This window comes from Phoenix dactylifera, unplaced genomic scaffold, assembly GCF_009389715.1.
Source record: "Phoenix dactylifera cultivar Barhee BC4 unplaced genomic scaffold, palm_55x_up_171113_PBpolish2nd_filt_p 001778F, whole genome shotgun sequence".
Taxonomy (NCBI): domain Eukaryota; kingdom Viridiplantae; phylum Streptophyta; class Magnoliopsida; order Arecales; family Arecaceae; genus Phoenix; species Phoenix dactylifera.
Window position 1 is genome coordinate 56,431 of NW_024069076.1, and position 8,258 is coordinate 64,688.

At 33.6% G+C, this 8,258-nt stretch overlaps 1 non-coding gene across 1 annotated transcript; it reads right to left on the reverse strand.

Annotated features, from left to right (window-relative positions):
• Positions 1-757: 757 nt before the first annotated feature.
• On the reverse strand, positions 758-864 carry LOC120109082. The gene has a single exon (XR_005510121.1). It is a non-coding gene; the product is annotated as a small nucleolar RNA R71 (small nucleolar RNA).
• Positions 865-8,258: the final 7,394 nt, after the last annotated feature.

The window sequence follows — 8,258 nt, forward strand, 5'->3', positions numbered from 1 at the left end:
CCACTTACCTGGGAGCTTACCTGGTCGACTAAGGTTACTAGACCAGATTGGAGGCTTAGGTGCCCTCTTCAAACAGTTAGGAGCTGTCTAGAATTTTTAGGAAAACATTAGAACTTATTGGGTGATGTTTTAATGCATGTTTAATTTTAATTAAATTTTTTAGAGTGTTTAGATCTCTTTAGGTGGTACTTATACCAACAAAAATATATATATATATATATATATATATATATATATATAATAAAATAAAATTTCAGTATATGCTGTTGTGGGAGAGAGATAAAAAGAATAGATTATTTTGAGTTGAATCAAGAGATAAAAATTTAATTGTTCAAAATTCAAATAATCAAATGGAAGATAATGGTAGTAATCAGGGAGATAATGAATTTCAAGATGACTTACCTATTAGAACGCTTCGTGATTATCTACAACCCACTAAGACCAGTACCCATCCTGTATGGTTATTCCTACTGCTGCGAGAGCTTTTGACATGAAACTAGGAATAATCAATTACTCCCAAAGTTTCACGGACTTGATTCTGAAAGTCCCTATTTGCATCTGAAAGAATTGATGAAATGTGTTCAACACTTCATTTCAATGATGTCACTGAAGAGGTAGTTAAACTTAAGTTATTTTCTTTTTCTTAAAGGAAAAAGTTAAGTCATGGTTACACTCCTTAAGGCCTAGGACCATAGCTACCTGGCAAGAAATGACACGAGAATTTTTAAAGAAATTCTTCCCAACACATAAAACAAACACACTTAGAAGAAATATCATGAACTTCGCACAAAAAGATGGAGAGATATTTTTTCAGTGTTGGGAAAGATTTAAGGACCTTCTGCTTGCTTGCCCACATCATGGATATGAAATTTGAAGGGTCATTAGTTTCTTTATGATGGTTTGTCCTCCAATATGAGACAATTTGTAGAAATGATGTGTAACGGTGAATTCATGAGTAAGGAACCAAATGAAGCCTGGGACTATTTTGATCTTTAGCAGAAAATGCATAAGCTTGGGATACGACAAATAAAAATGAAAAATCTAAAATAGCACCTAATGCAAAAGGAGGAATATATCTTATTAAAGATGATAATGATGTCAATGTAAAAATTGCTAATCTGACTAGGAAGGTTGAAGCATGGAATTAAGCAAGGCCAATATAGGAAAAGCACAAACTATTGTTGAAAGTATATGTGGAATTTGCGAGAGTAATGCACATGTGACCAAGGATTGTCCTACAATCCCTACTTTCAAGAAGTGTTGCATGATCAAGCAAATTTCACCAATACTTATAAAAGACCATTTCCAGAAACATATAATCCTAATTGGCGAAACCATCCTAACTTTAGTTGGAGATATGGACCCACTGCCAATGAATCTCAAGGAAATTCTGTTCCTACTCCTTATGTGCCACCACATAGGAAATCCCTTGAAGATACTTTGCAAACCTTCATGCAAGGGCAGACTCAAATAAATCAGAATACAATGCAATCACTCCAAGAACTTAAAAATTCTGTAGGTATGTAGAAGAAGAAAGGGGATCTTCATTGACCAAAGTTAGTCCACAAGAAAACTTTTATAGAAGATTGGCATGAAGAAGGTATGTCTATGACCCCATCTGTAGAATTTGAAAAGGATGAGCAAAGTAGATCTATTGTTTTAAAGCTATATTGAAGCATGATAGAATAAGTATTTTATCGTACAGCTAGTAGACCAGATTATATGCTCATTATGTGCCCTTGTGCAAGACTTCAATCTAACTCTAATGAATCATATTTATTGATAACAAATAAATCATAATCTGAATTTTGATAGAAATAATTGTTTAAGATAAGTTGATTAAAACTTAGCTAGCGTGTCTTATTGATAATTATCTTAAGCAAATAAAATCTAAACTAAATTAATTTTGAAAACAAGAAATTGATTTGACCTTGATGAATCTTCCTATTGCTTCACATACTTGTCCTTGAACCATCTTGGTTAATGAAACTATCTTTTTAGTTCAAGTGACATATGTTTGCTTATATTCAGGCAATCTCTTGAGTAAAGTGACTCAACATTCAATTATTATCATATCTTATGTTGAGTCACCTAGTTAAGAAATATGCTATATGAATGTTTTGTATCTCGAAGAAACTAATGACTTTCTTTCAAAAAAGAAAGAATTTTGTTGATAATGCAGGATCTATGAGCAAGAAATAAGAAATTTCAACTTGAAGGACACCTCCATGAAAGGTATAATAGACATTCATATGCAAACAAGAGAGAGGACTTTCTTCAGCCAAAAGGTTACACATAAGAGATCTAGTAGGTATTTGACTTGAAGAATGCAGAATGAATCGGTAATTTTAGATACTCTCTCATAAATTAGCTGAGCAAAGTCAATAACTTAAATCTTATTGTGGCATGGTTAAAATCTTTAATTATTAATTTCTTGATATCATGTCTATATATGTATTAATTGACTTATGCTTTTAGAAATTGATTCATGGTTTGCTCAAACTAAAATATTCCTTTGCCTATATCATAACCATGAAATACACAAGTATATGCTTAAAATGCTGATTTAAAATGACTTGTGAGAAGCTATGAATTCTTGAGCATAATGAAAATGTTATTTGCATGATATACATCTATATGATACATAAGATTATTTCTTTATTCTGCTCTTTCATGTAAATTACTTGAGAATAACAAAAAGAGAGAGAGATAAAGAAAAGAAAATGGATATTATTCAAGAGAAGTAAAATCTAAGTAAAGGCAAATACTCTAATCTTAAGGAAAAGCAAAACAAGCATAATATATTCGGCACATTTGTGAGACTTGTGTGAGCATTCTTTTAGAAGGAATAAAATCTGTAATTAATTACACTTAAACAGGAAGAGTTTGAAGTGAACATTTTAACCTTTCTGTATTGCTCATCATAGGGATGGTGCCAATGGGGAGGCTAGTGGTAGTACCCGGCACTATTTGATCCAACTATTTGGTGTAGGGTATATTAGGAACGGCACAAGAGGGAGGCTAGTGGTAGTACCTCGTGCCCCTTCCAACTCCACCGGATAGGGAGCAAATAGAGTATAGAGCATAAGAAAGTAAAAATGAAAGACAAAGTAAATGAAAGTATATAAGAAGAATCAAGTTAAATTTTTAATCACTTAAAAACATACTTTAAGGATGAAATCAGTGCAAGATTATATTTAAATAGGGGAAGTTTATTTGAAAAGAATTGATTTTGATCATTGACATGCTTGTTCTTAATATTTTAATGCATGACTTAACACATAATATATTTTGCATGTGGTATGATGTCTTGAATTATGGGTTCTCAATATTTTGTAATGCTCCATGCTTGGACAATTTGATTGAATGTTTGAAATACTACATAAATTTTTTTTTTAGTATTATTGAAAAGAAATTTCAGATTTGTCGTTCACAATCATCTTTAAAATCTGAAAGTTGAATAAATTTATAAAAAGGAGAAGAGAAGGATATCTCTATTTAGACAAAATGAATTGATTTTGTTTTATCCTTCAACTTGCCTAAATTTGGTATATAATGTTCTAATTCGTACCAAAACTCAACATTAAATACAAAGATTCTGAATATGCTCTAATATGTTTGAAATATGTGTTTTCAATCGTAATGATTTAAGATGAGCTACAATGTGGAAGATACATATCTCAAATTATGATTTTGAAAGCCTCTATTGAAAATCTTTATGAAATTCGGAATCTGATTTTGTATAAAAGCTTAAACTCAATATAATTTCTAGATAAAAACTATAGTTTAAGAAAAATAGAATAATTCTGATGCCTTGATTGTTTGCCCCGATACGTATCTGAAACATATCATTTCTTATCTTTAACGTGTACTAATATTGGTCTAAATGATGTATCTTTCGATGATCTTGATTGCAAACAAATATTTTTAAAAATATTATTTTATTTTGATATTGAAAAGATTTATTGTGCTTCATGTATACATTGCTGAAAAACTATGATTAAGAAATTGAGTTCTATAAATATATATACCTCAATGATCATCTATATATTTTTCTCTCCTACATTCTTAAAGACTTCCATCAAAATATATATATAGAGTGAATAATCTTAAAGCTAGAAATATTTCAGCTCACTCAAATGATTCTTAAAGAAAGAAAATGTAAATGCTTTTGAAAGAAATTGAGCTTCAAATGAATCATTTTCTGATTAATATTTCTATACATTTTCTCTAAGATTAAGAGAAAGCATAACTTGTTCTTGAAGGATTAGAAAGAGTAATTGCTACAAATTTTGAATAATTCTAGATCACTCTACATTCTCGATATCATAGAATTTCAGTTCTATTCACGCTTATCATCAAAATCTGAAATTCAACAAAGAAAAGAATGATTAAAGAAAAATGCATCTTTTGAGGGGGAGCTTTAGATATTCAATCTAAATGCAAAAGGTTACATCCATTTGATGAATATCTTGAATGTTTTATGGATTGATTTTGATAAACCTCCTTGTGTTGCCATTGCTTGCCTTGAATTGAGTTCTATAAAGGTTGTCTTATCTCAAACCTTGAGTCTTATGAAAATATGCTGAAACTTTTAGAAAATATATTTTCGAGATTGATAATTTTATTGAACATTATCTTTAAATTCTAAACTCTTAAATAGGAACGATCAATTAAGGGGGAGAAAGAAAATTTCAGAAGGAAAGATCATATGGAACTTAATCGCATAAATCCATAACTAAAGGAGAGAGAAAGAATACTAAATAAAAAGTGATCCTAATACTCTCCAATATGTATCATCTGAAATTTAATCTGAAAATCTTTACGATACACAAAAGGCTTGTTATTTGGTTAGTATATCTTATGCATCAATCATGAACCAAATTGCAATTCAAATAGTTGATCTTAAGAGCCTCTAATTTAATGAAAAAGGGGGAGAATAATGTGTTGAATTTTTTTGAGTATCTCTTAGAAAATCTATTTTGAAATTCACTAATGAGTCCAAATTGGCTTGCTCTTTAGAACTTTAATTTTGTGCCAATTCATATTTTTATGTATCAAATTGTGCTTATTTTCTAAAGGAATAAAAGAAAGTCTTTAAAAGAGCTCTAAGATGTATCAAAAATTGCATGAATCCATATTTTGGTATTTGTGCCCCAATGCTCTTATTATCATAAAAGAACTTTGAAGTCATTAAGAATTAATGATCCAACATGATGATATATTTTTCAAGTATATAAGTTTTGATCTTATACTCTGAAAATTAATTAAATTGCTCTCATGTTGAAAATACTTAATATATTGGGCAAAAGATCTTAAATGAACAAGCTTTCATACTTATTATTGAAGAGATGTTAGATTTCCATTCGTGTTTTCCTTGAATATCATTTGTGGTACTTCTTAAATTAACTTAAGAAAGATTCCACCTACACTTGATTTGAAAACTATCTTTGGAATCACATTCGATGTGTTCTCCTCTGAAATTATCTTAATTGGCTCTGGTCTATGCTCATTAATCTTTTTCTAACATTATTGTCTTGAGTTATATGATTCATATTCTTGCAATAATTTGACATGCAAATCAGAGTACAAAAAGAAAAAGAAATATTTGAGTATTCTTCTCTTTGTGCTTAATGTCTCACTATCTTTTTGATGTTGTCAAAAAGGAGAAATATCTAAGTATATGCTCATAATGCTTTATGTGTTGATTATGTTATGTTGATTAAATCTAAAGCATTATCATGAAGTATATTTTAAAGATATATATTTTCTACTTCAAACAACTTAGCTATGCATTACTTCTAGAACACAATATACTTTATATTGCATATACTCCAAGTTTTCTCATCATCAAAAAGGGGGAGATGTTAGAAGTATACCCTAGAAGCCAATTTGGCTGACGCATTATTTTATTCTAGGACATAATTTTGTACTTGACTATTTATTATTGAATGAATAAAAGGCATCTTTTTCATTCATGTTCTTATGTGTCCATGAATCGTCCAAGGAATTAATAAGATGATGACGCATATTCTCAAGAGTTGAGAATTTGAGGCATGTGTCATTGGTGATTAATTTCTGAATTGCTGCTGATCGATGGATCATCACGGACGGTGATTGATCCGCTGAGATTAGTGCACATATTGCTTTCTTTGATGGACGATCTTGAGTCCACAGTATAGGGACACTGGAGCAATTATGCAAGTGCTTGTTAGAGAACAAGGGTACTGAGCGTGACCAACATAAGAAGTCACTTGGATGTCTATCCACTCGTCAGTGACTTGCTTGATGTTGCAGTAGTATGACTGGTCCTTTGACCTGCGTGTTAGATGTATGCCCTAGAAGCCAATTTTGGCTGACACATTATTAATTCTAGGACATAATTTGTACTTGACTTTATTATTATTGAATAAATGAAAGGCATCTTTTTCATTCATATTATTATTGTGTCTATGAATCGTCCAAGGAATTAATAAGATGATGATGCATATTCTCAAGAGTTGAGAATTTGAGCCATGTATCATTAGTGATTAATTTTTGAACGCTCCTGATCGATGGATCATCACGAGGACGGTGATCGATCCGATGAGATCAGTGCACAGATTACTTTCCTTATGGATGGACGAGACTCGAGTCCACAGTGTGGCGACACTGAAGTAATAGTGCAGGTGCTTGTTAAGAAAGGGTACTGAGCGTGACCAATACAAGAAGTCACTTGGATGTCTATCCACTCGTCAGTGACTTGCTTGATGTTGCAGTAGTGTGACTAGTCCTTTGACCTGCGGTGCTTCAGCTACTCACAGTGAGGTTATTGTAGTTTGACTGCACACATACATGGTCTCTAGCCATATGGGTCCATGCAGTGTAGATTGGCTGCAGTAAGTTCACTGTAGGAGTAGGGTATGCTCCTATAAGGAATCTATCGACCTTGATAGATAAGGAGAGATCCTATGTGATTTATAAGACTGAGTTCGTAAGACCTCAGCCGGGGCAGTATGCATAGTGGAGAAAGAGTTTTCCACTCTCGAACTTAAGTCGAATAAATCTTCACATATGACAGACGATGGGGTTTGACGAGTTGTCCATGACCTCTGTCTTGTAGGGATCCACGATAGTAGGATTGTATCACATAATAACTGCACCTAGAGGTTCATCATTCTATTCTACTAGGTAGCCACTACATGCTGCTAGGTGTCACTGGTGGATGGTGGGACTCACAGGGATTATCTCGATGATCGATAAAACCTAATGAGTAGAGTTGGAATCGTTCCAAACCATTGAAAGGAGTTTTCAATGATATTATGATAGAGATCATAATATATCTCACTACCAGTCAGAGTAGAACCTATGGGGTCACACACACTAGAAGTATTGACCGATCCGATGGTTGAATCGTGATTAGGAATCACAAGTAATCAATTCGTGAGATCATAATATCCTCCTTTCCTTGGCTTGGGGCGGCAACACAAGAGGGGCTGGCGCCCCTCTTGGAAGGTGATCAAGGGCTCCTAATTTGTAGGAGCCCTTCATGCCTTTAAAAGGGGACTTGTGGGCGGCACCTAGGGCATAGAAGAAGTCCTCTCCTCCTAGCCGTGAGCCTCCTCTCCTCCTCTTGTTTCAGCCGCAAGCAAAGGGAAAAGCCAAGAGGTGTCTTGGCGGCATCCTCTTCCTCCTTCATCCAACGCAAGGAGAAAAGAAGGCTGCGTGGGGATTCTTCTTCTTCCTCTTCTTCATCCTTCTTCTTCCTCCTCTCAAGCACATTCAAGAGTTGAAAAAGAGAGGAGATCAGCCATCAAAAGTTATCTCTGCAAGGGAGCTAGCACCCCGGTGAGATAGAGAGCTTGGATCGGATCCTGCTTCGTGTGGATACCCGTAGAGGCCGGGCACTTAACGGCTTCAAGCGAACCTTCATCCAAAACCACGAATCAGTTTGCGGTGATCATCTACCGCACAAGGTGAAGATCTGATCTTCCTAAAGTTTTAAAAGTTTTTAATTCTTGCCTAACTACGAACGGTTCATGAAACAACGTTCATGCGATGAACGTCGATCCCGCACATGCCTTCCGCTGCCATCTGATTTTTTTTTGAAATATCAGCGGCATGGGCGGGTTCCCAACAGTGGTATCAGAGCCTAGGCTTCGTAGATTAAGGTAAGAATTAATTATCTAAAGGCTTATTAGATCTGAAAATTGAATGATCATGCATGCTGAAAATTTCTGCATGCAGATTTTTCAGGGGTGCTGATTTTTGCATGCTGA